Below are 21,841 nucleotides of genomic sequence, written 5' to 3'. Positions count from 1 at the left end.
GTAGGATGGAGAGGGTAACAGAAACGGGTGCGATCATACCAGCACTAATGCACCGGATCCCATCAGAACTCCGAAGTTAAGCGCGCTTGGGCGAGAGTAGTACTAGGATGGGTGACCTCCTGGGAAGTCCTCGTGTTGCACCCCTTTTTTTTTTTTTGCCCTTTGTTCCTGTGCTGCCTGCTAATTTGCCCCTCACAAGGCCGCGGTTAGGGGCGGCGAAACACGTTTTTGCACATACAGTTTGTTTTATGTTTTTTAAGGGTTCGAATCGTTCGGGTAGAAGAGCAGGAGGAAAAAGGAAAAAAAAAAAAAGTATGATTTTGATTTGTTTAACCCGTCATGAATGCAGTTCGGTTCAGTTTTATTGTTTAATGGCGCTCATTGTCAAAATTTTTTATATATCTCGATTTTTGCGTGAGTTGGATTTTAATTTTCTATTTTATTTGATGTAGGAATGTGGAAAAGAACGTGGGGGAGAGTGAAGCCGGGGAAGGGATTGGTAGGATGGAGAGGGTAACAGAAACGGGTGCGATCATACCAGCACTAATGCACCGGATCCCATCAGAACTCCGAAGTTAAGCGCGCTTGGGCGAGAGTAGTACTAGGATGGGTGACCTCCTGGGAAGTCCTCGTGTTGCACCCCTTTTTTTTTTTTTGCCCTTTGTTCCTGTGCTGCCTGCTAATTTGCCCCTCACAAGGCCGCGGTTAGGGGCGGCGAAACACGTTTTTGCACATACACTTTGTTTTATGTTTTTTAAGGGTTCGAATCGTTCGGGTAGAAGAGCAGGAGGAAAAAGGAAAAAAAAAAAAAGTATGATTTTGATTTGTTTAACCCGTCATGAATGCAGTTCGGTTCAGTTTTATTGTTTAATGGCGCTCATTGTCAAAATTTTTTATATATCTCGATTTTTGCGTGAGTTGGATTTTAATTTTCTATTTTATTTGATGTAGGAATGTGGAAAAGAACGTGGGGGAGAGTGAAGCCGGGGAAGGGATTGGTAGGATGGAGAGGGTAACAGAAACGGGTGCGATCATACCAGCACTAATGCACCGGATCCCATCAGAACTCCGAAGTTAAGCGCGCTTGGGCGAGAGTAGTACTAGGATGGGTGACCTCCTGGGAAGTCCTCGTGTTGCACCCCTTTTTTTTTTTTTGCCCTTTGTTCCTGTGCTGCCTGCTAATTTGCCCCTCACAAGGCCGCGGTTAGGGGCGGCGAAACACGTTTTTGCACATACACTTTGTTTTATGTTTTTTAAGGGTTCGAATCGTTCGGGTAGAAGAGCAGGAGGAAAAAGGAAAAAAAAAAAAGTATGATTTTGATTTGTTTAACCCGTCATGAATGCAGTTCGGTTCAGTTTTATTGTTTAATGGCGCTCATTGTCAAAATTTTTTATATATCTCGATTTTTGCGTGAGTTGGATTTTAATTTTCTATTTTATTTGATGTAGGAATGTGGAAAAGAACGTGGGGGAGAGTGAAGCCGGGGAAGGGATTGGTAGGATGGAGAGGGTAACAGAAACGGGTGCGATCATACCAGCACTAATGCACCGGATCCCATCAGAACTCCGAAGTTAAGCGCGCTTGGGCGAGAGTAGTACTAGGATGGGTGACCTCCTGGGAAGTCCTCGTGTTGCACCCCTTTTTTTTTTTTGCCCTTTGTTCCTGTGCTGCCTGCTAATTTGCCCCTCACAAGGCCGCGGTTAGGGGCGGCGAAACACGTTTTTGCACATACAGTTTGTTTTATGTTTTTTAAGGGTTCGAATCGTTCGGGTAGAAGAGCAGGAGGAAAAAGGAAAAAAAAAAAAAGTATGATTTTGATTTGTTTAACCCGTCATGAATGCAGTTCGGTTCAGTTTTATTGTTTAATGGCGCTCATTGTCAAAATTTTTATATATCTCGATTTTTGCGTGAGTTGGATTTTAATTTTCTATTTTATTTGATGTAGGAATGTGGAAAAGAACGTGGGGGAGAGTGAAGCCGGGGAAGGGATTGGTAGGATGGAGAGGGTAACAGAAACGGGTGCGATCATACCAGCACTAATGCACCGGATCCCATCAGAACTCCGAAGTTAAGCGCGCTTGGGCGAGAGTAGTACTAGGATGGGTGACCTCCTGGGAAGTCCTCGTGTTGCACCCCTTTTTTTTTTTTGCCCTTTGTTCCTGTGCTGCCTGCTAATTTGCCCCTCACAAGGCCGCGGTTAGGGGCGGCGAAACACGTTTTTGCACATACACTTTGTTTTATGTTTTTTAAGGGTTCGAATCGTTCGGGTAGAAGAGCAGGAGGAAAAAGGAAAAAAAAAAAAAGTATGATTTTGATTTGTTTAACCCGTCATGAATGCAGTTCGGTTCAGTTTTATTGTTTAATGGCGCTCATTGTCAAAATTTTTTATATATCTCGATTTTTGCGTGAGTTGGATTTTAATTTTCTATTTTATTTGATGTAGGAATGTGGAAAAGAACGTGGGGGAGAGTGAAGCCGGGGAAGGGATTGGTAGGATGGAGAGGGTAACAGAAACGGGTGCGATCATACCAGCACTAATGCACCGGATCCCATCAGAACTCCGAAGTTAAGCGCGCTTGGGCGAGAGTAGTACTAGGATGGGTGACCTCCTGGGAAGTCCTCGTGTTGCACCCCTTTTTTTTTTTTTGCCCTTTGTTCCTGTGCTGCCTGCTAATTTGCCCCTCACAAGGCCGCGGTTAGGGGCGGCGAAACACGTTTTTGCACATACACTTTGTTTTATGTTTTTTAAGGGTTCGAATCGTTCGGGTAGAAGAGCAGGAGGAAAAAGGAAAAAAAAAAAAAGTATGATTTTGATTTGTTTAACCCGTCATGAATGCAGTTCGGTTCAGTTTTATTGTTTAATGGCGCTCATTGTCAAAATTTTTTATATATCTCGATTTTTGCGTGAGTTGGATTTTAATTTTCTATTTTATTTGATGTAGGAATGTGGAAAAGAACGTGGGGGAGAGTGAAGCCGGGGAAGGGATTGGTAGGATGGAGAGGGTAACAGAAACGGGTGCGATCATACCAGCACTAATGCACCGGATCCCATCAGAACTCCGAAGTTAAGCGCGCTTGGGCGAGAGTAGTACTAGGATGGGTGACCTCCTGGGAAGTCCTCGTGTTGCACCCCTTTTTTTTTTTTGCCCTTTGTTCCTGTGCTGCCTGCTAATTTGCCCCTCACAAGGCCGCGGTTAGGGGCGGCGAAACACGTTTTTGCACATACAGTTTGTTTTATGTTTTTTAAGGGTTCGAATCGTTCGGGTAGAAGAGCAGGAGGAAAAAGGAAAAAAAAAAAAAGTATGATTTTGATTTGTTTAACCCGTCATGAATGCAGTTCGGTTCAGTTTTATTGTTTAATGGCGCTCATTGTCAAAATTTTTTATATATCTCGATTTTTGCGTGAGTTGGATTTTAATTTTCTATTTTATTTGATGTAGGAATGTGGAAAAGAACGTGGGGGAGAGTGAAGCCGGGGAAGGGATTGGTAGGATGGAGAGGGTAACAGAAACGGGTGCGATCATACCAGCACTAATGCACCGGATCCCATCAGAACTCCGAAGTTAAGCGCGCTTGGGCGAGAGTAGTACTAGGATGGGTGACCTCCTGGGAAGTCCTCGTGTTGCACCCCTTTTTTTTTTTTTGCCCTTTGTTCCTGTGCTGCCTGCTAATTTGCCCCTCACAAGGCCGCGGTTAGGGGCGGCGAAACACGTTTTTGCACATACAGTTTGTTTTATGTTTTTAAGGGTTCGAATCGTTCGGGTAGAAGAGCAGGAGGAAAAAGGAAAAAAAAAAAAAGTATGATTTTGATTTGTTTAACCGTCATGAATGCAGTTCGGTTCAGTTTTATTGTTTAATGGCGCTCATTGTCAAAATTTTTTATATATCTCGATTTTTGCGTGAGTTGGATTTTAATTTTCTATTTTATTTGATGTAGGAATGTGGAAAAGAACGTGGGGGAGAGTGAAGCCGGGGAAGGGATTGGTAGGATGGAGAGGGTAACAGAAACGGGTGCGATCATACCAGCACTAATGCACCGGATCCCATCAGAACTCCGAAGTTAAGCGCGCTTGGGCGAGAGTAGTACTAGGATGGGTGACCTCCTGGGAAGTCCTCGTGTTGCACCCCTTTTTTTTTTTTGCCCTTTGTTCCTGTGCTGCCTGCTAATTTGCCCCTCACAAGGCCGCGGTTAGGGGCGGCGAAACACGTTTTTTGCACATACAGTTTGTTTTATGTTTTTTAAGGGTTCGAATCGTTCGGGTAGAAGAGCAGGAGGAAAAAGGAAAAAAAAAAAAGTATGATTTTGATTTGTTTAACCCGTCATGAATGCAGTTCGGTTCAGTTTTATTGTTTAATGGCGCTCATTGTCAAAATTTTTTATATATCTCGATTTTTGCGTGAGTTGGATTTTAATTTTCTATTTTATTTGATGTAGGAATGTGGAAAAGAACGTGGGGGAGAGTGAAGCCGGGGAAGGGATTGGTAGGATGGAGAGGGTAACAGAAACGGGTGCGATCATACCAGCACTAATGCACCGGATCCCATCAGAACTCCGAAGTTAAGCGCGCTTGGGCGAGAGTAGTACTAGGATGGGTGACCTCCTGGGAAGTCCTCGTGTTGCACCCCTTTTTTTTTTTTTGCCCTTTGTTCCTGTGCTGCCTGCTAATTTGCCCCTCACAAGGCCGCGGTTAGGGGCGGCGAAACACGTTTTTGCACATACACTTTGTTTTATGTTTTTTAAGGGTTCGAATCGTTCGGGTAGAAGAGCAGGAGGAAAAAGGAAAAAAAAAAAAAGTATGATTTTGATTTGTTTAACCCGTCATGAATGCAGTTCGGTTCAGTTTTATTGTTTAATGGCGCTCATTGTCAAAATTTTTTATATATCTCGATTTTTGCGTGAGTTGGATTTTAATTTTCTATTTTATTTGATGTAGGAATGTGGAAAAGAACGTGGGGGAGAGTGAAGCCGGGGAAGGGATTGGTAGGATGGAGAGGGTAACAGAAACGGGTGCGATCATACCAGCACTAATGCACCGGATCCCATCAGAACTCCGAAGTTAAGCGCGCTTGGGCGAGAGTAGTACTAGGATGGGTGACCTCCTGGGAAGTCCTCGTGTTGCACCCCTTTTTTTTTTTTTGCCCTTTGTTCCTGTGCTGCCTGCTAATTTGCCCCTCACAAGGCCGCGGTTAGGGGCGGCGAAACACGTTTTTGCACATACACTTTGTTTTATGTTTTTTAAGGGTTCGAATCGTTCGGGTAGAAGAGCAGGAGGAAAAAGGAAAAAAAAAAAAAGTATGATTTTGATTTGTTTAACCCGTCATGAATGCAGTTCGGTTCAGTTTTATTGTTTAATGGCGCTCATTGTCAAAATTTTTTATATATCTCGATTTTTGCGTGAGTTGGATTTTAATTTTCTATTTTATTTGATGTAGGAATGTGGAAAAGAACGTGGGGGAGAGTGAAGCCGGGGAAGGGATTGGTAGGATGGAGAGGGTAACAGAAACGGGTGCGATCATACCAGCACTAATGCACCGGATCCCATCAGAACTCCGAAGTTAAGCGCGCTTGGGCGAGAGTAGTACTAGGATGGGTGACCTCCTGGGAAGTCCTCGTGTTGCACCCCTTTTTTTTTTTTTGCCCTTTGTTCCTGTGCTGCCTGCTAATTTGCCCCTCACAAGGCCGCGGTTAGGGGCGGCGAAACACGTTTTTGCACATACAGTTTGTTTTATGTTTTTTAAGGGTTCGAATCGTTCGGGTAGAAGAGCAGGAGGAAAAAGGAAAAAAAAAAAAAGTATGATTTTGATTTGTTTAACCCGTCATGAATGCAGTTCGGTTCAGTTTTATTGTTTAATGGCGCTCATTGTCAAAATTTTTTATATATCTCGATTTTTGCGTGAGTTGGATTTTAATTTTCTATTTTATTTGATGTAGGAATGTGGAAAAGAACGTGGGGGAGAGTGAAGCCGGGGAAGGGATTGGTAGGATGGAGAGGGTAACAGAAACGGGTGCGATCATACCAGCACTAATGCACCGGATCCCATCAGAACTCCGAAGTTAAGCGCGCTTGGGCGAGAGTAGTACTAGGATGGGTGACCTCCTGGGAAGTCCTCGTGTTGCACCCCTTTTTTTTTTTTTGCCCTTTGTTCCTGTGCTGCCTGCTAATTTGCCCCTCACAAGGCCGCGGTTAGGGGCGGCGAAACACGTTTTTGCACATACAGTTTGTTTTATGTTTTTTAAGGGTTCGAATCGTTCGGGTAGAAGAGCAGGAGGAAAAAGGAAAAAAAAAAAAAGTATGATTTTGATTTGTTTAACCCGTCATGAATGCAGTTCGGTTCAGTTTTATTGTTTAATGGCGCTCATTGTCAAAATTTTTTATATATCTCGATTTTTGCGTGAGTTGGATTTTAATTTTCTATTTTATTTGATGTAGGAATGTGGAAAAGAACGTGGGGGAGAGTGAAGCCGGGGAAGGGATTGGTAGGATGGAGAGGGTAACAGAAACGGGTGCGATCATACCAGCACTAATGCACCGGATCCCATCAGAACTCCGAAGTTAAGCGCGCTTGGGCGAGAGTAGTACTAGGATGGGTGACCTCCTGGGAAGTCCTCGTGTTGCACCCCTTTTTTTTTTTTTGCCCTTTGTTCCTGTGCTGCCTGCTAATTTGCCCCTCACAAGGCCGCGGTTAGGGGCGGCGAAACACGTTTTTGCACATACACTTTGTTTTATGTTTTTTAAGGGTTCGAATCGTTCGGGTAGAAGAGCAGGAGGAAAAAGGAAAAAAAAAAAAAGTATGATTTTGATTTGTTTAACCCGTCATGAATGCAGTTCGGTTCAGTTTTATTGTTTAATGGCGCTCATTGTCAAAATTTTTTATATATCTCGATTTTTGCGTGAGTTGGATTTTAATTTTCTATTTTATTTGATGTAGGAATGTGGAAAAGAACGTGGGGGAGAGTGAAGCCGGGGAAGGGATTGGTAGGATGGAGAGGGTAACAGAAACGGGTGCGATCATACCAGCACTAATGCACCGGATCCCATCAGAACTCCGAAGTTAAGCGCGCTTGGGCGAGAGTAGTACTAGGATGGGTGACCTCCTGGGAAGTCCTCGTGTTGCACCCCTTTTTTTTTTTTTGCCCTTTGTTCCTGTGCTGCCTGCTAATTTGCCCCTCACAAGGCCGCGGTTAGGGGCGGCGAAACACGTTTTTGCACATACAGTTTGTTTTATGTTTTTTAAGGGTTCGAATCGTTCGGGTAGAAGAGCAGGAGGAAAAAGGAAAAAAAAAAAAAGTATGATTTTGATTTGTTTAACCCGTCATGAATGCAGTTCGGTTCAGTTTTATTGTTTAATGGCGCTCATTGTCAAAATTTTTTATATATCTCGATTTTTGCGTGAGTTGGATTTTAATTTTCTATTTTATTTGATGTAGGAATGTGGAAAAGAACGTGGGGGAGAGTGAAGCCGGGGAAGGGATTGGTAGGATGGAGAGGGTAACAGAAACGGGTGCGATCATACCAGCACTAATGCACCGGATCCCATCAGAACTCCGAAGTTAAGCGCGCTTGGGCGAGAGTAGTACTAGGATGGGTGACCTCCTGGGAAGTCCTCGTGTTGCACCCCTTTTTTTTTTTTTGCCCTTTGTTCCTGTGCTGCCTGCTAATTTGCCCCTCACAAGGCCGCGGTTAGGGGCGGCGAAACACGTTTTTGCACATACACTTTGTTTTATGTTTTTTAAGGGTTCGAATCGTTCGGGTAGAAGAGCAGGAGGAAAAAGGAAAAAAAAAAAAAGTATGATTTTGATTTGTTTAACCCGTCATGAATGCAGTTCGGTTCAGTTTTATTGTTTAATGGCGCTCATTGTCAAAATTTTTTATATATCTCGATTTTTGCGTGAGTTGGATTTTAATTTTCTATTTTATTTGATGTAGGAATGTGGAAAAGAACGTGGGGGAGAGTGAAGCCGGGGAAGGGATTGGTAGGATGGAGAGGGTAACAGAAACGGGTGCGATCATACCAGCACTAATGCACCGGATCCCATCAGAACTCCGAAGTTAAGCGCGCTTGGGCGAGAGTAGTACTAGGATGGGTGACCTCCTGGGAAGTCCTCGTGTTGCACCCCTTTTTTTTTTTTTGCCCTTTGTTCCTGTGCTGCCTGCTAATTTGCCCCTCACAAGGCCGCGGTTAGGGGCGGCGAAACACGTTTTTGCACATACAGTTTGTTTTATGTTTTTTAAGGGTTCGAATCGTTCGGGTAGAAGAGCAGGAGGAAAAAGGAAAAAAAAAAAAGTATGATTTTGATTTGTTTAACCCGTCATGAATGCAGTTCGGTTCAGTTTTATTGTTTAATGGCGCTCATTGTCAAAATTTTTTATATATCTCGATTTTTGCGTGAGTTGGATTTTAATTTTCTATTTTATTTGATGTAGGAATGTGGAAAAGAACGTGGGGGAGAGTGAAGCCGGGGAAGGGATTGGTAGGATGGAGAGGGTAACAGAAACGGGTGCGATCATACCAGCACTAATGCACCGGATCCCATCAGAACTCCGAAGTTAAGCGCGCTTGGGCGAGAGTAGTACTAGGATGGGTGACCTCCTGGGAAGTCCTCGTGTTGCACCCCTTTTTTTTTTTTTGCCCTTTGTTCCTGTGCTGCCTGCTAATTTGCCCCTCACAAGGCCGCGGTTAGGGGCGGCGAAACACGTTTTTGCACATACAGTTTGTTTTATGTTTTTTAAGGGTTCGAATCGTTCGGGTAGAAGAGCAGGAGGAAAAAGGAAAAAAAAAAAAAGTATGATTTTGATTTGTTTAACCCGTCATGAATGCAGTTCGGTTCAGTTTTATTGTTTAATGGCGCTCATTGTCAAAATTTTTTATATATCTCGATTTTTGCGTGAGTTGGATTTTAATTTTCTATTTTATTTGATGTAGGAATGTGGAAAAGAACGTGGGGGAGAGTGAAGCCGGGGAAGGGATTGGTAGGATGGAGAGGGTAACAGAAACGGGTGCGATCATACCAGCACTAATGCACCGGATCCCATCAGAACTCCGAAGTTAAGCGCGCTTGGGCGAGAGTAGTACTAGGATGGGTGACCTCCTGGGAAGTCCTCGTGTTGCACCCCTTTTTTTTTTTTTGCCCTTTGTTCCTGTGCTGCCTGCTAATTTGCCCCTCACAAGGCCGCGGTTAGGGGCGGCGAAACACGTTTTTGCACATACAGTTTGTTTTATGTTTTTTAAGGGTTCGAATCGTTCGGGTAGAAGAGCAGGAGGAAAAAGGAAAAAAAAAAAAAGTATGATTTTGATTTGTTTAACCCGTCATGAATGCAGTTCGGTTCAGTTTTATTGTTTAATGGCGCTCATTGTCAAAATTTTTTATATATCTCGATTTTTGCGTGAGTTGGATTTTAATTTTCTATTTTATTTGATGTAGGAATGTGGAAAAGAACGTGGGGGAGAGTGAAGCCGGGGAAGGGATTGGTAGGATGGAGAGGGTAACAGAAACGGGTGCGATCATACCAGCACTAATGCACCGGATCCCATCAGAACTCCGAAGTTAAGCGCGCTTGGGCGAGAGTAGTACTAGGATGGGTGACCTCCTGGGAAGTCCTCGTGTTGCACCCCTTTTTTTTTTTTTGCCCTTTGTTCCTGTGCTGCCTGCTAATTTGCCCCTCACAAGGCCGCGGTTAGGGGCGGCGAAACACGTTTTTGCACATACACTTTGTTTTATGTTTTTTAAGGGTTCGAATCGTTCGGGTAGAAGAGCAGGAGGAAAAAGGAAAAAAAAAAAAAGTATGATTTTGATTTGTTTAACCCGTCATGAATGCAGTTCGGTTCAGTTTTATTGTTTAATGGCGCTCATTGTCAAAATTTTTTATATATCTCGATTTTTGCGTGAGTTGGATTTTAATTTTCTATTTTATTTGATGTAGGAATGTGGAAAAGAACGTGGGGGAGAGTGAAGCCGGGGAAGGGATTGGTAGGATGGAGAGGGTAACAGAAACGGGTGCGATCATACCAGCACTAATGCACCGGATCCCATCAGAACTCCGAAGTTAAGCGCGCTTGGGCGAGAGTAGTACTAGGATGGGTGACCTCCTGGGAAGTCCTCGTGTTGCACCCCTTTTTTTTTTTTTGCCCTTTGTTCCTGTGCTGCCTGCTAATTTGCCCCTCACAAGGCCGCGGTTAGGGGCGGCGAAACACGTTTTTGCACATACACTTTGTTTTATGTTTTTTAAGGGTTCGAATCGTTCGGGTAGAAGAGCAGGAGGAAAAAGGAAAAAAAAAAAAAGTATGATTTTGATTTGTTTAACCCGTCATGAATGCAGTTCGGTTCAGTTTTATTGTTTAATGGCGCTCATTGTCAAAATTTTTTATATATCTCGATTTTTGCGTGAGTTGGATTTTAATTTTCTATTTTATTTGATGTAGGAATGTGGAAAAGAACGTGGGGGAGAGTGAAGCCGGGGAAGGGATTGGTAGGATGGAGAGGGTAACAGAAACGGGTGCGATCATACCAGCACTAATGCACCGGATCCCATCAGAACTCCGAAGTTAAGCGCGCTTGGGCGAGAGTAGTACTAGGATGGGTGACCTCCTGGGAAGTCCTCGTGTTGCACCCCTTTTTTTTTTTTTGCCCTTTGTTCCTGTGCTGCCTGCTAATTTGCCCCTCACAAGGCCGCGGTTAGGGGCGGCGAAACACGTTTTTGCACATACAGTTTGTTTTATGTTTTTTAAGGGTTCGAATCGTTCGGGTAGAAGAGCAGGAGGAAAAAGGAAAAAAAAAAAAAGTATGATTTTGATTTGTTTAACCCGTCATGAATGCAGTTCGGTTCAGTTTTATTGTTTAATGGCGCTCATTGTCAAAATTTTTTATATATCTCGATTTTTGCGTGAGTTGGATTTTAATTTTCTATTTTATTTGATGTAGGAATGTGGAAAAGAACGTGGGGGAGAGTGAAGCCGGGGAAGGGATTGGTAGGATGGAGAGGGTAACAGAAACGGGTGCGATCATACCAGCACTAATGCACCGGATCCCATCAGAACTCCGAAGTTAAGCGCGCTTGGGCGAGAGTAGTACTAGGATGGGTGACCTCCTGGGAAGTCCTCGTGTTGCACCCCTTTTTTTTTTTTTGCCCTTTGTTCCTGTGCTGCCTGCTAATTTGCCCCTCACAAGGCCGCGGTTAGGGGCGGCGAAACACGTTTTTGCACATACACTTTGTTTTATGTTTTTTAAGGGTTCGAATCGTTCGGGTAGAAGAGCAGGAGGAAAAAGGAAAAAAAAAAAAAGTATGATTTTGATTTGTTTAACCCGTCATGAATGCAGTTCGGTTCAGTTTTATTGTTTAATGGCGCTCATTGTCAAAATTTTTTATATATCTCGATTTTTGCGTGAGTTGGATTTTAATTTTCTATTTTATTTGATGTAGGAATGTGGAAAAGAACGTGGGGGAGAGTGAAGCCGGGGAAGGGATTGGTAGGATGGAGAGGGTAACAGAAACGGGTGCGATCATACCAGCACTAATGCACCGGATCCCATCAGAACTCCGAAGTTAAGCGCGCTTGGGCGAGAGTAGTACTAGGATGGGTGACCTCCTGGGAAGTCCTCGTGTTGCACCCCTTTTTTTTTTTTTGCCCTTTGTTCCTGTGCTGCCTGCTAATTTGCCCCTCACAAGGCCGCGGTTAGGGGCGGCGAAACACGTTTTTGCACATACACTTTGTTTTATGTTTTTTAAGGGTTCGAATCGTTCGGGTAGAAGAGCAGGAGGAAAAAGGAAAAAAAAAAAAAGTATGATTTTGATTTGTTTAACCCGTCATGAATGCAGTTCGGTTCAGTTTTATTGTTTAATGGCGCTCATTGTCAAAATTTTTTATATATCTCGATTTTTGCGTGAGTTGGATTTTAATTTTCTATTTTATTTGATGTAGGAATGTGGAAAAGAACGTGGGGGAGAGTGAAGCCGGGGAAGGGATTGGTAGGATGGAGAGGGTAACAGAAACGGGTGCGATCATACCAGCACTAATGCACCGGATCCCATCAGAACTCCGAAGTTAAGCGCGCTTGGGCGAGAGTAGTACTAGGATGGGTGACCTCCTGGGAAGTCCTCGTGTTGCACCCCTTTTTTTTTTTTTGCCCTTTGTTCCTGTGCTGCCTGCTAATTTGCCCCTCACAAGGCCGCGGTTAGGGGCGGCGAAACACGTTTTTGCACATACACTTTGTTTTATGTTTTTTAAGGGTTCGAATCGTTCGGGTAGAAGAGCAGGAGGAAAAAGGAAAAAAAAAAAAAGTATGATTTTGATTTGTTTAACCCGTCATGAATGCAGTTCGGTTCAGTTTTATTGTTTAATGGCGCTCATTGTCAAAATTTTTTATATATCTCGATTTTTGCGTGAGTTGGATTTTAATTTTCTATTTTATTTGATGTAGGAATGTGGAAAAGAACGTGGGGGAGAGTGAAGCCGGGGAAGGGATTGGTAGGATGGAGAGGGTAACAGAAACGGGTGCGATCATACCAGCACTAATGCACCGGATCCCATCAGAACTCCGAAGTTAAGCGCGCTTGGGCGAGAGTAGTACTAGGATGGGTGACCTCCTGGGAAGTCCTCGTGTTGCACCCCTTTTTTTTTTTTTGCCCTTTGTTCCTGTGCTGCCTGCTAATTTGCCCCTCACAAGGCCGCGGTTAGGGGCGGCGAAACACGTTTTTGCACATACACTTTGTTTTATGTTTTTTAAGGGTTCGAATCGTTCGGGTAGAAGAGCAGGAGGAAAAAGGAAAAAAAAAAAAAGTATGATTTTGATTTGTTTAACCCGTCATGAATGCAGTTCGGTTCAGTTTTATTGTTTAATGGCGCTCATTGTCAAAATTTTTTATATATCTCGATTTTTGCGTGAGTTGGATTTTAATTTTCTATTTTATTTGATGTAGGAATGTGGAAAAGAACGTGGGGGAGAGTGAAGCCGGGGAAGGGATTGGTAGGATGGAGAGGGTAACAGAAACGGGTGCGATCATACCAGCACTAATGCACCGGATCCCATCAGAACTCCGAAGTTAAGCGCGCTTGGGCGAGAGTAGTACTAGGATGGGTGACCTCCTGGGAAGTCCTCGTGTTGCACCCCTTTTTTTTTTTTTGCCCTTTGTTCCTGTGCTGCCTGCTAATTTGCCCCTCACAAGGCCGCGGTTAGGGGCGGCGAAACACGTTTTTGCACATACACTTTGTTTTATGTTTTTTAAGGGTTCGAATCGTTCGGGTAGAAGAGCAGGAGGAAAAAGGAAAAAAAAAAAAAGTATGATTTTGATTTGTTTAACCCGTCATGAATGCAGTTCGGTTCAGTTTTATTGTTTAATGGCGCTCATTGTCAAAATTTTTTATATATCTCGATTTTTGCGTGAGTTGGATTTTAATTTTCTATTTTATTTGATGTAGGAATGTGGAAAAGAACGTGGGGGAGAGTGAAGCCGGGGAAGGGATTGGTAGGATGGAGAGGGTAACAGAAACGGGTGCGATCATACCAGCACTAATGCACCGGATCCCATCAGAACTCCGAAGTTAAGCGCGCTTGGGCGAGAGTAGTACTAGGATGGGTGACCTCCTGGGAAGTCCTCGTGTTGCACCCCTTTTTTTTTTTTTGCCCTTTGTTCCTGTGCTGCCTGCTAATTTGCCCCTCACAAGGCCGCGGTTAGGGGCGGCGAAACACGTTTTTGCACATACACTTTGTTTTATGTTTTTTAAGGGTTCGAATCGTTCGGGTAGAAGAGCAGGAGGAAAAAGGAAAAAAAAAAAAAGTATGATTTTGATTTGTTTAACCCGTCATGAATGCAGTTCGGTTCAGTTTTATTGTTTAATGGCGCTCATTGTCAAAATTTTTTATATATCTCGATTTTTGCGTGAGTTGGATTTTAATTTTCTATTTTATTTGATGTAGGAATGTGGAAAAGAACGTGGGGGAGAGTGAAGCCGGGGAAGGGATTGGTAGGATGGAGAGGGTAACAGAAACGGGTGCGATCATACCAGCACTAATGCACCGGATCCCATCAGAACTCCGAAGTTAAGCGCGCTTGGGCGAGAGTAGTACTAGGATGGGTGACCTCCTGGGAAGTCCTCGTGTTGCACCCCTTTTTTTTTTTTTGCCCTTTGTTCCTGTGCTGCCTGCTAATTTGCCCCTCACAAGGCCGCGGTTAGGGGCGGCGAAACACGTTTTTGCACATACAGTTTGTTTTATGTTTTTTAAGGGTTCGAATCGTTCGGGTAGAAGAGCAGGAGGAAAAAGGAAAAAAAAAAAAAGTATGATTTTGATTTGTTTAACCCGTCATGAATGCAGTTCGGTTCAGTTTTATTGTTTAATGGCGCTCATTGTCAAAATTTTTTATATATCTCGATTTTTGCGTGAGTTGGATTTTAATTTTCTATTTTATTTGATGTAGGAATGTGGAAAAGAACGTGGGGGAGAGTGAAGCCGGGGAAGGGATTGGTAGGATGGAGAGGGTAACAGAAACGGGTGCGATCATACCAGCACTAATGCACCGGATCCCATCAGAACTCCGAAGTTAAGCGCGCTTGGGCGAGAGTAGTACTAGGATGGGTGACCTCCTGGGAAGTCCTCGTGTTGCACCCCTTTTTTTTTTTTTGCCCTTTGTTCCTGTGCTGCCTGCTAATTTGCCCCTCACAAGGCCGCGGTTAGGGGCGGCGAAACACGTTTTTGCACATACAGTTTGTTTTATGTTTTTTAAGGGTTCGAATCGTTCGGGTAGAAGAGCAGGAGGAAAAAGGAAAAAAAAAAAAAGTATGATTTTGATTTGTTTAACCCGTCATGAATGCAGTTCGGTTCAGTTTTATTGTTTAATGGCGCTCATTGTCAAAATTTTTTATATATCTCGATTTTTGCGTGAGTTGGATTTTAATTTTCTATTTTATTTGATGTAGGAATGTGGAAAAGAACGTGGGGGAGAGTGAAGCCGGGGAAGGGATTGGTAGGATGGAGAGGGTAACAGAAACGGGTGCGATCATACCAGCACTAATGCACCGGATCCCATCAGAACTCCGAAGTTAAGCGCGCTTGGGCGAGAGTAGTACTAGGATGGGTGACCTCCTGGGAAGTCCTCGTGTTGCACCCCTTTTTTTTTTTTTGCCCTTTGTTCCTGTGCTGCCTGCTAATTTGCCCCTCACAAGGCCGCGGTTAGGGGCGGCGAAACACGTTTTTGCACATACACTTTGTTTTATGTTTTTTAAGGGTTCGAATCGTTCGGGTAGAAGAGCAGGAGGAAAAAGGAAAAAAAAAAAAAGTATGATTTTGATTTGTTTAACCCGTCATGAATGCAGTTCGGTTCAGTTTTATTGTTTAATGGCGCTCATTGTCAAAATTTTTTATATATCTCGATTTTTGCGTGAGTTGGATTTTAATTTTCTATTTTATTTGATGTAGGAATGTGGAAAAGAACGTGGGGGAGAGTGAAGCCGGGGAAGGGATTGGTAGGATGGAGAGGGTAACAGAAACGGGTGCGATCATACCAGCACTAATGCACCGGATCCCATCAGAACTCCGAAGTTAAGCGCGCTTGGGCGAGAGTAGTACTAGGATGGGTGACCTCCTGGGAAGTCCTCGTGTTGCACCCCTTTTTTTTTTTTTGCCCTTTGTTCCTGTGCTGCCTGCTAATTTGCCCCTCACAAGGCCGCGGTTAGGGGCGGCGAAACACGTTTTTGCACATACACTTTGTTTTATGTTTTTTAAGGGTTCGAATCGTTCGGGTAGAAGAGCAGGAGGAAAAAGGAAAAAAAAAAAAAGTATGATTTTGATTTGTTTAACCCGTCATGAATGCAGTTCGGTTCAGTTTTATTGTTTAATGGCGCTCATTGTCAAAATTTTTTATATATCTCGATTTTTGCGTGAGTTGGATTTTAATTTTCTATTTTATTTGATGTAGGAATGTGGAAAAGAACGTGGGGGAGAGTGAAGCCGGGGAAGGGATTGGTAGGATGGAGAGGGTAACAGAAACGGGTGCGATCATACCAGCACTAATGCACCGGATCCCATCAGAACTCCGAAGTTAAGCGCGCTTGGGCGAGAGTAGTACTAGGATGGGTGACCTCCTGGGAAGTCCTCGTGTTGCACCCCTTTTTTTTTTTTTGCCCTTTGTTCCTGTGCTGCCTGCTAATTTGCCCCTCACAAGGCCGCGGTTAGGGGCGGCGAAACACGTTTTTGCACATACACTTTGTTTTATGTTTTTTAAGGGTTCGAATCGTTCGGGTAGAAGAGCAGGAGGAAAAAGGAAAAAAAAAAAAAGTATGATTTTGATTTGTTTAACCCGTCATGAATGCAGTTCGGTTCAGTTTTATTGTTTAATGGCGCTCATTGTCAAAATTTTTTATATATCTCGATTTTTGCGTGAGTTGGATTTTAATTTTCTATTTTATTTGATGTAGGAATGTGGAAAAGAACGTGGGGGAGAGTGAAGCCGGGGAAGGGATTGGTAGGATGGAGAGGGTAACAGAAACGGGTGCGATCATACCAGCACTAATGCACCGGATCCCATCAGAACTCCGAAGTTAAGCGCGCTTGGGCGAGAGTAGTACTAGGATGGGTGACCTCCTGGGAAGTCCTCGTGTTGCACCCCTTTTTTTTTTTTTGCCCTTTGTTCCTGTGCTGCCTGCTAATTTGCCCCTCACAAGGCCGCGGTTAGGGGCGGCGAAACACGTTTTTGCACATACACTTTGTTTTATGTTTTTTAAGGGTTCGAATCGTTCGGGTAGAAGAGCAGGAGGAAAAAGGAAAAAAAAAAAAAGTATGATTTTGATTTGTTTAACCCGTCATGAATGCAGTTCGGTTCAGTTTTATTGTTTAATGGCGCTCATTGTCAAAATTTTTTATATATCTCGATTTTTGCGTGAGTTGGATTTTAATTTTCTATTTTATTTGATGTAGGAATGTGGAAAAGAACGTGGGGGAGAGTGAAGCCGGGGAAGGGATTGGTAGGATGGAGAGGGTAACAGAAACGGGTGCGATCATACCAGCACTAATGCACCGGATCCCATCAGAACTCCGAAGTTAAGCGCGCTTGGGCGAGAGTAGTACTAGGATGGGTGACCTCCTGGGAAGTCCTCGTGTTGCACCCCTTTTTTTTTTTTTGCCCTTTGTTCCTGTGCTGCCTGCTAATTTGCCCCTCACAAGGCCGCGGTTAGGGGCGGCGAAACACGTTTTTGCACATACACTTTGTTTTATGTTTTTTAAGGGTTCGAATCGTTCGGGTAGAAGAGCAGGAGGAAAAAGGAAAAAAAAAAAAAGTATGATTTTGATTTGTTTAACCCGTCATGAATGCAGTTCGGTTCAGTTTTATTGTTTAATGGCGCTCATTGTCAAAATTTTTTATATATCTCGATTTTTGCGTGAGTTGGATTTTAATTTTCTATTTTATTTGATGTAGGAATGTGGAAAAGAACGTGGGGGAGAGTGAAGCCGGGGAAGGGATTGGTAGGATGGAGAGGGTAACAGAAACGGGTGCGATCATACCAGCACTAATGCACCGGATCCCATCAGAACTCCGAAGTTAAGCGCGCTTGGGCGAGAGTAGTACTAGGATGGGTGACCTCCTGGGAAGTCCTCGTGTTGCACCCCTTTTTTTTTTTTTGCCCTTTGTTCCTGTGCTGCCTGCTAATTTGCCCCTCACAAGGCCGCGGTTAGGGGCGGCGAAACACGTTTTTGCACATACACTTTGTTTTATGTTTTTTAAGGGTTCGAATCGTTCGGGTAGAAGAGCAGGAGGAAAAAGGAAAAAAAAAAAAAGTATGATTTTGATTTGTTTAACCCGTCATGAATGCAGTTCGGTTCAGTTTTATTGTTTAATGGCGCTCATTGTCAAAATTTTTTATATATCTCGATTTTTGCGTGAGTTGGATTTTAATTTTCTATTTTATTTGATGTAGGAATGTGGAAAAGAACGTGGGGGAGAGTGAAGCCGGGGAAGGGATTGGTAGGATGGAGAGGGTAACAGAAACGGGTGCGATCATACCAGCACTAATGCACCGGATCCCATCAGAACTCCGAAGTTAAGCGCGCTTGGGCGAGAGTAGTACTAGGATGGGTGACCTCCTGGGAAGTCCTCGTGTTGCACCCCTTTTTTTTTTTTTGCCCTTTGTTCCTGTGCTGCCTGCTAATTTGCCCCTCACAAGGCCGCGGTTAGGGGCGGCGAAACACGTTTTTGCACATACACTTTGTTTTATGTTTTTTAAGGGTTCGAATCGTTCGGGTAGAAGAGCAGGAGGAAAAAGGAAAAAAAAAAAAAGTATGATTTTGATTTGTTTAACCCGTCATGAATGCAGTTCGGTTCAGTTTTATTGTTTAATGGCGCTCATTGTCAAAATTTTTTATATATCTCGATTTTTGCGTGAGTTGGATTTTAATTTTCTATTTTATTTGATGTAGGAATGTGGAAAAGAACGTGGGGGAGAGTGAAGCCGGGGAAGGGATTGGTAGGATGGAGAGGGTAACAGAAACGGGTGCGATCATACCAGCACTAATGCACCGGATCCCATCAGAACTCCGAAGTTAAGCGCGCTTGGGCGAGAGTAGTACTAGGATGGGTGACCTCCTGGGAAGTCCTCGTGTTGCACCCCTTTTTTTTTTTTTGCCCTTTGTTCCTGTGCTGCCTGCTAATTTGCCCCTCACAAGGCCGCGGTTAGGGGCGGCGAAACACGTTTTTGCACATACAGTTTGTTTTATGTTTTTTAAGGGTTCGAATCGTTCGGGTAGAAGAGCAGGAGGAAAAAGGAAAAAAAAAAAAAGTATGATTTTGATTTGTTTAACCCGTCATGAATGCAGTTCGGTTCAGTTTTATTGTTTAATGGCGCTCATTGTCAAAATTTTTTATATATCTCGATTTTTGCGTGAGTTGGATTTTAATTTTCTATTTTATTTGATGTAGGAATGTGGAAAAGAACGTGGGGGAGAGTGAAGCCGGGGAAGGGATTGGTAGGATGGAGAGGGTAACAGAAACGGGTGCGATCATACCAGCACTAATGCACCGGATCCCATCAGAACTCCGAAGTTAAGCGCGCTTGGGCGAGAGTAGTACTAGGATGGGTGACCTCCTGGGAAGTCCTCGTGTTGCACCCCTTTTTTTTTTTTTGCCCTTTGTTCCTGTGCTGCCTGCTAATTTGCCCCTCACAAGGCCGCGGTTAGGGGCGGCGAAACACGTTTTTGCACATACACTTTGTTTTATGTTTTTTAAGGGTTCGAATCGTTCGGGTAGAAGAGCAGGAGGAAAAAGGAAAAAAAAAAAAAGTATGATTTTGATTTGTTTAACCCGTCATGAATGCAGTTCGGTTCAGTTTTATTGTTTAATGGCGCTCATTGTCAAAATTTTTTATATATCTCGATTTTTGCGTGAGTTGGATTTTAATTTTCTATTTTATTTGATGTAGGAATGTGGAAAAGAACGTGGGGGAGAGTGAAGCCGGGGAAGGGATTGGTAGGATGGAGAGGGTAACAGAAACGGGTGCGATCATACCAGCACTAATGCACCGGATCCCATCAGAACTCCGAAGTTAAGCGCGCTTGGGCGAGAGTAGTACTAGGATGGGTGACCTCCTGGGAAGTCCTCGTGTTGCACCCCTTTTTTTTTTTTTGCCCTTTGTTCCTGTGCTGCCTGCTAATTTGCCCCTCACAAGGCCGCGGTTAGGGGCGGCGAAACACGTTTTTGCACATACAGTTTGTTTTATGTTTTTTAAGGGTTCGAATCGTTCGGGTAGAAGAGCAGGAGGAAAAAGGAAAAAAAAAAAAAGTATGATTTTGATTTGTTTAACCCGTCATGAATGCAGTTCGGTTCAGTTTTATTGTTTAATGGCGCTCATTGTCAAAATTTTTTATATATCTCGATTTTTGCGTGAGTTGGATTTTAATTTTCTATTTTATTTGATGTAGGAATGTGGAAAAGAACGTGGGGGAGAGTGAAGCCGGGGAAGGGATTGGTAGGATGGAGAGGGTAACAGAAACGGGTGCGATCATACCAGCACTAATGCACCGGATCCCATCAGAACTCCGAAGTTAAGCGCGCTTGGGCGAGAGTAGTACTAAAGTCCTCGTGTTGCACCCCTTTTTTTTTTTTTGCCCTTTGTTCCTGTGCTGCCTGCTAATTTGCCCCTCACAAGGCCGCGGTTAGGGGCGGCGAAACACGTTTTTGCACATACAGTTTGTTTTATGTTTTTTAAGGGTTCGAATCGTTCGGGTAGAAGAGCAGGAGGAAAAAGGAAAAAAAAAAAAAGTATGATTTTGATTTGTTTAACCCGTCATGAATGCAGTTCGGTTCAGTTTTATTGTTTAATGGCGCTCATTGTCAAAATTTTTTATATATCTCGATTTTTGCGTGAGTTGGATTTTAATTTTCTATTTTATTTGATGTAGGAATGTGGAAAAGAACGTGGGGGAGAGTGAAGCCGGGGAAGGGATTGGTAGGATGGAGAGGGTAACAGAAACGGGTGCGATCATACCAGCACTAATGCACCGGATCCCATCAGAACTCCGAAGTTAAGCGCGCTTGGGCGAGAGTAGTACTAGGATGGGTGACCTCCTGGGAAGTCCTCGTGTTGCACCCCTTTTTTTTTTTTTGCCCTTTGTTCCTGTGCTGCCTGCTAATTTGCCCCTCACAAGGCCGCGGTTAGGGGCGGCGAAACACGTTTTTGCACATACAGTTTGTTTTATGTTTTTTAAGGGTTCGAATCGTTCGGGTAGAAGAGCAGGAGGAAAAAGGAAAAAAAAAAAAAGTATGATTTTGATTTGTTTAACCCGTCATGAATGCAGTTCGGTTCAGTTTTATTGTTTAATGGCGCTCATTGTCAAAATTTTTTATATATCTCGATTTTTGCGTGAGTTGGATTTTAATTTTCTATTTTATTTGATGTAGGAATGTGGAAAAGAACGTGGGGGAGAGTGAAGCCGGGGAAGGGATTGGTAGGATGGAGAGGGTAACAGAAACGGGTGCGATCATACCAGCACTAATGCACCGGATCCCATCAGAACTCCGAAGTTAAGCGCGCTTGGGCGAGAGTAGTACTAGGATGGGTGACCTCCTGGGAAGTCCTCGTGTTGCACCCCTTTTTTTTTTTTTGCCCTTTGTTCCTGTGCTGCCTGCTAATTTGCCCCTCACAAGGCCGCGGTTAGGGGCGGCGAAACACGTTTTTGCACATACAGTTTGTTTTATGTTTTTTAAGGGTTCGAATCGTTCGGGTAGAAGAGCAGGAGGAAAAAGGAAAAAAAAAAAAAGTATGATTTTGATTTGTTTAACCCGTCATGAATGCAGTTCGGTTCAGTTTTATTGTTTAATGGCGCTCATTGTCAAAATTTTTTATATATCTCGATTTTTGCGTGAGTTGGATTTTAATTTTCTATTTTATTTGATGTAGGAATGTGGAAAAGAACGTGGGGGAGAGTGAAGCCGGGGAAGGGATTGGTAGGATGGAGAGGGTAACAGAAACGGGTGCGATCATACCAGCACTAATGCACCGGATCCCATCAGAACTCCGAAGTTAAGCGCGCTTGGGCGAGAGTAGTACTAGGATGGGTGACCTCCTGGGAAGTCCTCGTGTTGCACCCCTTTTTTTTTTTTTGCCCTTTGTTCCTGTGCTGCCTGCTAATTTGCCCCTCACAAGGCCGCGGTTAGGGGCGGCGAAACACGTTTTTGCACATACACTTTGTTTTATGTTTTTTAAGGGTTCGAATCGTTCGGGTAGAAGAGCAGGAGGAAAAAGGAAAAAAAAAAAAAGTATGATTTTGATTTGTTTAACCCGTCATGAATGCAGTTCGGTTCAGTTTTATTGTTTAATGGCGCTCATTGTCAAAATTTTTTATATATCTCGATTTTT

At 43.5% G+C, this 21,841-nt stretch overlaps 43 non-coding genes and 1 pseudogene across 43 annotated transcripts; all 44 read left to right on the top strand.

Moving 5' to 3' along the window:
- Positions 1-25: 25 nt before the first annotated feature.
- LOC137949254 (5S ribosomal RNA) lies at positions 26-144 on the top strand. Its single transcript, XR_011111787.1, has one exon. It is a non-coding gene; the product is annotated as a 5S ribosomal RNA (ribosomal RNA).
- Positions 145-524: 380 nt separating this feature from the next.
- Positions 525-643, top strand: LOC137949252 (5S ribosomal RNA). Its single transcript, XR_011111786.1, has one exon. It is a non-coding gene; the product is annotated as a 5S ribosomal RNA (ribosomal RNA).
- A 380-nt stretch (positions 644-1,023) lies between these two features.
- On the top strand, positions 1,024-1,142 carry LOC137949250 (5S ribosomal RNA). Its single transcript, XR_011111784.1, has one exon. It is a non-coding gene; the product is annotated as a 5S ribosomal RNA (ribosomal RNA).
- A 379-nt stretch (positions 1,143-1,521) lies between these two features.
- On the top strand, positions 1,522-1,640 carry LOC137949249 (5S ribosomal RNA). The gene has a single exon (XR_011111783.1). It is a non-coding gene; the product is annotated as a 5S ribosomal RNA (ribosomal RNA).
- A 378-nt stretch (positions 1,641-2,018) lies between these two features.
- On the top strand, positions 2,019-2,137 carry LOC137949248 (5S ribosomal RNA). The gene has a single exon (XR_011111782.1). It is a non-coding gene; the product is annotated as a 5S ribosomal RNA (ribosomal RNA).
- A 379-nt stretch (positions 2,138-2,516) lies between these two features.
- LOC137949247 (5S ribosomal RNA) lies at positions 2,517-2,635 on the top strand. The gene has a single exon (XR_011111781.1). It is a non-coding gene; the product is annotated as a 5S ribosomal RNA (ribosomal RNA).
- Positions 2,636-3,015: 380 nt separating this feature from the next.
- LOC137949246 (5S ribosomal RNA) lies at positions 3,016-3,134 on the top strand. The gene has a single exon (XR_011111780.1). It is a non-coding gene; the product is annotated as a 5S ribosomal RNA (ribosomal RNA).
- A 379-nt stretch (positions 3,135-3,513) lies between these two features.
- Positions 3,514-3,632, top strand: LOC137949245 (5S ribosomal RNA). Its single transcript, XR_011111779.1, has one exon. It is a non-coding gene; the product is annotated as a 5S ribosomal RNA (ribosomal RNA).
- Positions 3,633-4,010: 378 nt separating this feature from the next.
- Positions 4,011-4,129, top strand: LOC137949244 (5S ribosomal RNA). Its single transcript, XR_011111778.1, has one exon. It is a non-coding gene; the product is annotated as a 5S ribosomal RNA (ribosomal RNA).
- A 379-nt stretch (positions 4,130-4,508) lies between these two features.
- On the top strand, positions 4,509-4,627 carry LOC137949243 (5S ribosomal RNA). Its single transcript, XR_011111777.1, has one exon. It is a non-coding gene; the product is annotated as a 5S ribosomal RNA (ribosomal RNA).
- A 380-nt stretch (positions 4,628-5,007) lies between these two features.
- Positions 5,008-5,126, top strand: LOC137949242 (5S ribosomal RNA). The gene has a single exon (XR_011111776.1). It is a non-coding gene; the product is annotated as a 5S ribosomal RNA (ribosomal RNA).
- Positions 5,127-5,506: 380 nt separating this feature from the next.
- LOC137949241 (5S ribosomal RNA) lies at positions 5,507-5,625 on the top strand. The gene has a single exon (XR_011111775.1). It is a non-coding gene; the product is annotated as a 5S ribosomal RNA (ribosomal RNA).
- A 380-nt stretch (positions 5,626-6,005) lies between these two features.
- Positions 6,006-6,124, top strand: LOC137949239 (5S ribosomal RNA). Its single transcript, XR_011111773.1, has one exon. It is a non-coding gene; the product is annotated as a 5S ribosomal RNA (ribosomal RNA).
- A 380-nt stretch (positions 6,125-6,504) lies between these two features.
- LOC137949238 (5S ribosomal RNA) lies at positions 6,505-6,623 on the top strand. The gene has a single exon (XR_011111772.1). It is a non-coding gene; the product is annotated as a 5S ribosomal RNA (ribosomal RNA).
- Positions 6,624-7,003: 380 nt separating this feature from the next.
- On the top strand, positions 7,004-7,122 carry LOC137949235 (5S ribosomal RNA). Its single transcript, XR_011111771.1, has one exon. It is a non-coding gene; the product is annotated as a 5S ribosomal RNA (ribosomal RNA).
- Positions 7,123-7,502: 380 nt separating this feature from the next.
- Positions 7,503-7,621, top strand: LOC137949234 (5S ribosomal RNA). The gene has a single exon (XR_011111770.1). It is a non-coding gene; the product is annotated as a 5S ribosomal RNA (ribosomal RNA).
- A 380-nt stretch (positions 7,622-8,001) lies between these two features.
- LOC137949233 (5S ribosomal RNA) lies at positions 8,002-8,120 on the top strand. The gene has a single exon (XR_011111769.1). It is a non-coding gene; the product is annotated as a 5S ribosomal RNA (ribosomal RNA).
- Positions 8,121-8,499: 379 nt separating this feature from the next.
- LOC137949232 (5S ribosomal RNA) lies at positions 8,500-8,618 on the top strand. The gene has a single exon (XR_011111768.1). It is a non-coding gene; the product is annotated as a 5S ribosomal RNA (ribosomal RNA).
- A 380-nt stretch (positions 8,619-8,998) lies between these two features.
- LOC137949231 (5S ribosomal RNA) lies at positions 8,999-9,117 on the top strand. The gene has a single exon (XR_011111767.1). It is a non-coding gene; the product is annotated as a 5S ribosomal RNA (ribosomal RNA).
- A 380-nt stretch (positions 9,118-9,497) lies between these two features.
- On the top strand, positions 9,498-9,616 carry LOC137949230 (5S ribosomal RNA). The gene has a single exon (XR_011111766.1). It is a non-coding gene; the product is annotated as a 5S ribosomal RNA (ribosomal RNA).
- Positions 9,617-9,996: 380 nt separating this feature from the next.
- On the top strand, positions 9,997-10,115 carry LOC137949229 (5S ribosomal RNA). The gene has a single exon (XR_011111765.1). It is a non-coding gene; the product is annotated as a 5S ribosomal RNA (ribosomal RNA).
- Positions 10,116-10,495: 380 nt separating this feature from the next.
- LOC137949228 (5S ribosomal RNA) lies at positions 10,496-10,614 on the top strand. Its single transcript, XR_011111764.1, has one exon. It is a non-coding gene; the product is annotated as a 5S ribosomal RNA (ribosomal RNA).
- A 380-nt stretch (positions 10,615-10,994) lies between these two features.
- On the top strand, positions 10,995-11,113 carry LOC137949226 (5S ribosomal RNA). The gene has a single exon (XR_011111762.1). It is a non-coding gene; the product is annotated as a 5S ribosomal RNA (ribosomal RNA).
- A 380-nt stretch (positions 11,114-11,493) lies between these two features.
- On the top strand, positions 11,494-11,612 carry LOC137949225 (5S ribosomal RNA). Its single transcript, XR_011111761.1, has one exon. It is a non-coding gene; the product is annotated as a 5S ribosomal RNA (ribosomal RNA).
- Positions 11,613-11,992: 380 nt separating this feature from the next.
- On the top strand, positions 11,993-12,111 carry LOC137949224 (5S ribosomal RNA). The gene has a single exon (XR_011111760.1). It is a non-coding gene; the product is annotated as a 5S ribosomal RNA (ribosomal RNA).
- Positions 12,112-12,491: 380 nt separating this feature from the next.
- LOC137949223 (5S ribosomal RNA) lies at positions 12,492-12,610 on the top strand. The gene has a single exon (XR_011111759.1). It is a non-coding gene; the product is annotated as a 5S ribosomal RNA (ribosomal RNA).
- A 380-nt stretch (positions 12,611-12,990) lies between these two features.
- LOC137949222 (5S ribosomal RNA) lies at positions 12,991-13,109 on the top strand. Its single transcript, XR_011111758.1, has one exon. It is a non-coding gene; the product is annotated as a 5S ribosomal RNA (ribosomal RNA).
- Positions 13,110-13,489: 380 nt separating this feature from the next.
- On the top strand, positions 13,490-13,608 carry LOC137949221 (5S ribosomal RNA). The gene has a single exon (XR_011111757.1). It is a non-coding gene; the product is annotated as a 5S ribosomal RNA (ribosomal RNA).
- A 380-nt stretch (positions 13,609-13,988) lies between these two features.
- LOC137949219 (5S ribosomal RNA) lies at positions 13,989-14,107 on the top strand. The gene has a single exon (XR_011111756.1). It is a non-coding gene; the product is annotated as a 5S ribosomal RNA (ribosomal RNA).
- A 380-nt stretch (positions 14,108-14,487) lies between these two features.
- On the top strand, positions 14,488-14,606 carry LOC137949218 (5S ribosomal RNA). Its single transcript, XR_011111755.1, has one exon. It is a non-coding gene; the product is annotated as a 5S ribosomal RNA (ribosomal RNA).
- Positions 14,607-14,986: 380 nt separating this feature from the next.
- LOC137949217 (5S ribosomal RNA) lies at positions 14,987-15,105 on the top strand. Its single transcript, XR_011111754.1, has one exon. It is a non-coding gene; the product is annotated as a 5S ribosomal RNA (ribosomal RNA).
- A 380-nt stretch (positions 15,106-15,485) lies between these two features.
- LOC137949216 (5S ribosomal RNA) lies at positions 15,486-15,604 on the top strand. Its single transcript, XR_011111753.1, has one exon. It is a non-coding gene; the product is annotated as a 5S ribosomal RNA (ribosomal RNA).
- Positions 15,605-15,984: 380 nt separating this feature from the next.
- Positions 15,985-16,103, top strand: LOC137949214 (5S ribosomal RNA). The gene has a single exon (XR_011111751.1). It is a non-coding gene; the product is annotated as a 5S ribosomal RNA (ribosomal RNA).
- Positions 16,104-16,483: 380 nt separating this feature from the next.
- LOC137949213 (5S ribosomal RNA) lies at positions 16,484-16,602 on the top strand. Its single transcript, XR_011111750.1, has one exon. It is a non-coding gene; the product is annotated as a 5S ribosomal RNA (ribosomal RNA).
- A 380-nt stretch (positions 16,603-16,982) lies between these two features.
- Positions 16,983-17,101, top strand: LOC137949212 (5S ribosomal RNA). Its single transcript, XR_011111749.1, has one exon. It is a non-coding gene; the product is annotated as a 5S ribosomal RNA (ribosomal RNA).
- Positions 17,102-17,481: 380 nt separating this feature from the next.
- Positions 17,482-17,600, top strand: LOC137949211 (5S ribosomal RNA). Its single transcript, XR_011111748.1, has one exon. It is a non-coding gene; the product is annotated as a 5S ribosomal RNA (ribosomal RNA).
- A 380-nt stretch (positions 17,601-17,980) lies between these two features.
- Positions 17,981-18,099, top strand: LOC137949210 (5S ribosomal RNA). The gene has a single exon (XR_011111747.1). It is a non-coding gene; the product is annotated as a 5S ribosomal RNA (ribosomal RNA).
- A 380-nt stretch (positions 18,100-18,479) lies between these two features.
- On the top strand, positions 18,480-18,598 carry LOC137949209 (5S ribosomal RNA). The gene has a single exon (XR_011111746.1). It is a non-coding gene; the product is annotated as a 5S ribosomal RNA (ribosomal RNA).
- A 380-nt stretch (positions 18,599-18,978) lies between these two features.
- Positions 18,979-19,097, top strand: LOC137949208 (5S ribosomal RNA). The gene has a single exon (XR_011111745.1). It is a non-coding gene; the product is annotated as a 5S ribosomal RNA (ribosomal RNA).
- A 380-nt stretch (positions 19,098-19,477) lies between these two features.
- LOC137949207 (5S ribosomal RNA) lies at positions 19,478-19,596 on the top strand. Its single transcript, XR_011111744.1, has one exon. It is a non-coding gene; the product is annotated as a 5S ribosomal RNA (ribosomal RNA).
- A 380-nt stretch (positions 19,597-19,976) lies between these two features.
- On the top strand, positions 19,977-20,076 carry LOC137949258 (5S ribosomal RNA; annotated as a pseudogene).
- Positions 20,077-20,456: 380 nt separating this feature from the next.
- LOC137949206 (5S ribosomal RNA) lies at positions 20,457-20,575 on the top strand. Its single transcript, XR_011111743.1, has one exon. It is a non-coding gene; the product is annotated as a 5S ribosomal RNA (ribosomal RNA).
- Positions 20,576-20,955: 380 nt separating this feature from the next.
- On the top strand, positions 20,956-21,074 carry LOC137949205 (5S ribosomal RNA). The gene has a single exon (XR_011111742.1). It is a non-coding gene; the product is annotated as a 5S ribosomal RNA (ribosomal RNA).
- A 380-nt stretch (positions 21,075-21,454) lies between these two features.
- LOC137949202 (5S ribosomal RNA) lies at positions 21,455-21,573 on the top strand. The gene has a single exon (XR_011111740.1). It is a non-coding gene; the product is annotated as a 5S ribosomal RNA (ribosomal RNA).
- Positions 21,574-21,841: the final 268 nt, after the last annotated feature.

This window comes from Aristolochia californica, unplaced genomic scaffold, assembly GCF_029961685.1.
Source record: "Aristolochia californica isolate CCGP_79_NKW_82.1479 unplaced genomic scaffold, dmAriCali1.0.hap1 SCAF_132, whole genome shotgun sequence".
In the NCBI taxonomy this organism is placed as follows: domain Eukaryota; kingdom Viridiplantae; phylum Streptophyta; class Magnoliopsida; order Piperales; family Aristolochiaceae; genus Aristolochia; species Aristolochia californica.
Note: the sequence above shows the minus strand (reverse complement) of the source record. Positions and strands in the feature narration are given on the sequence as shown.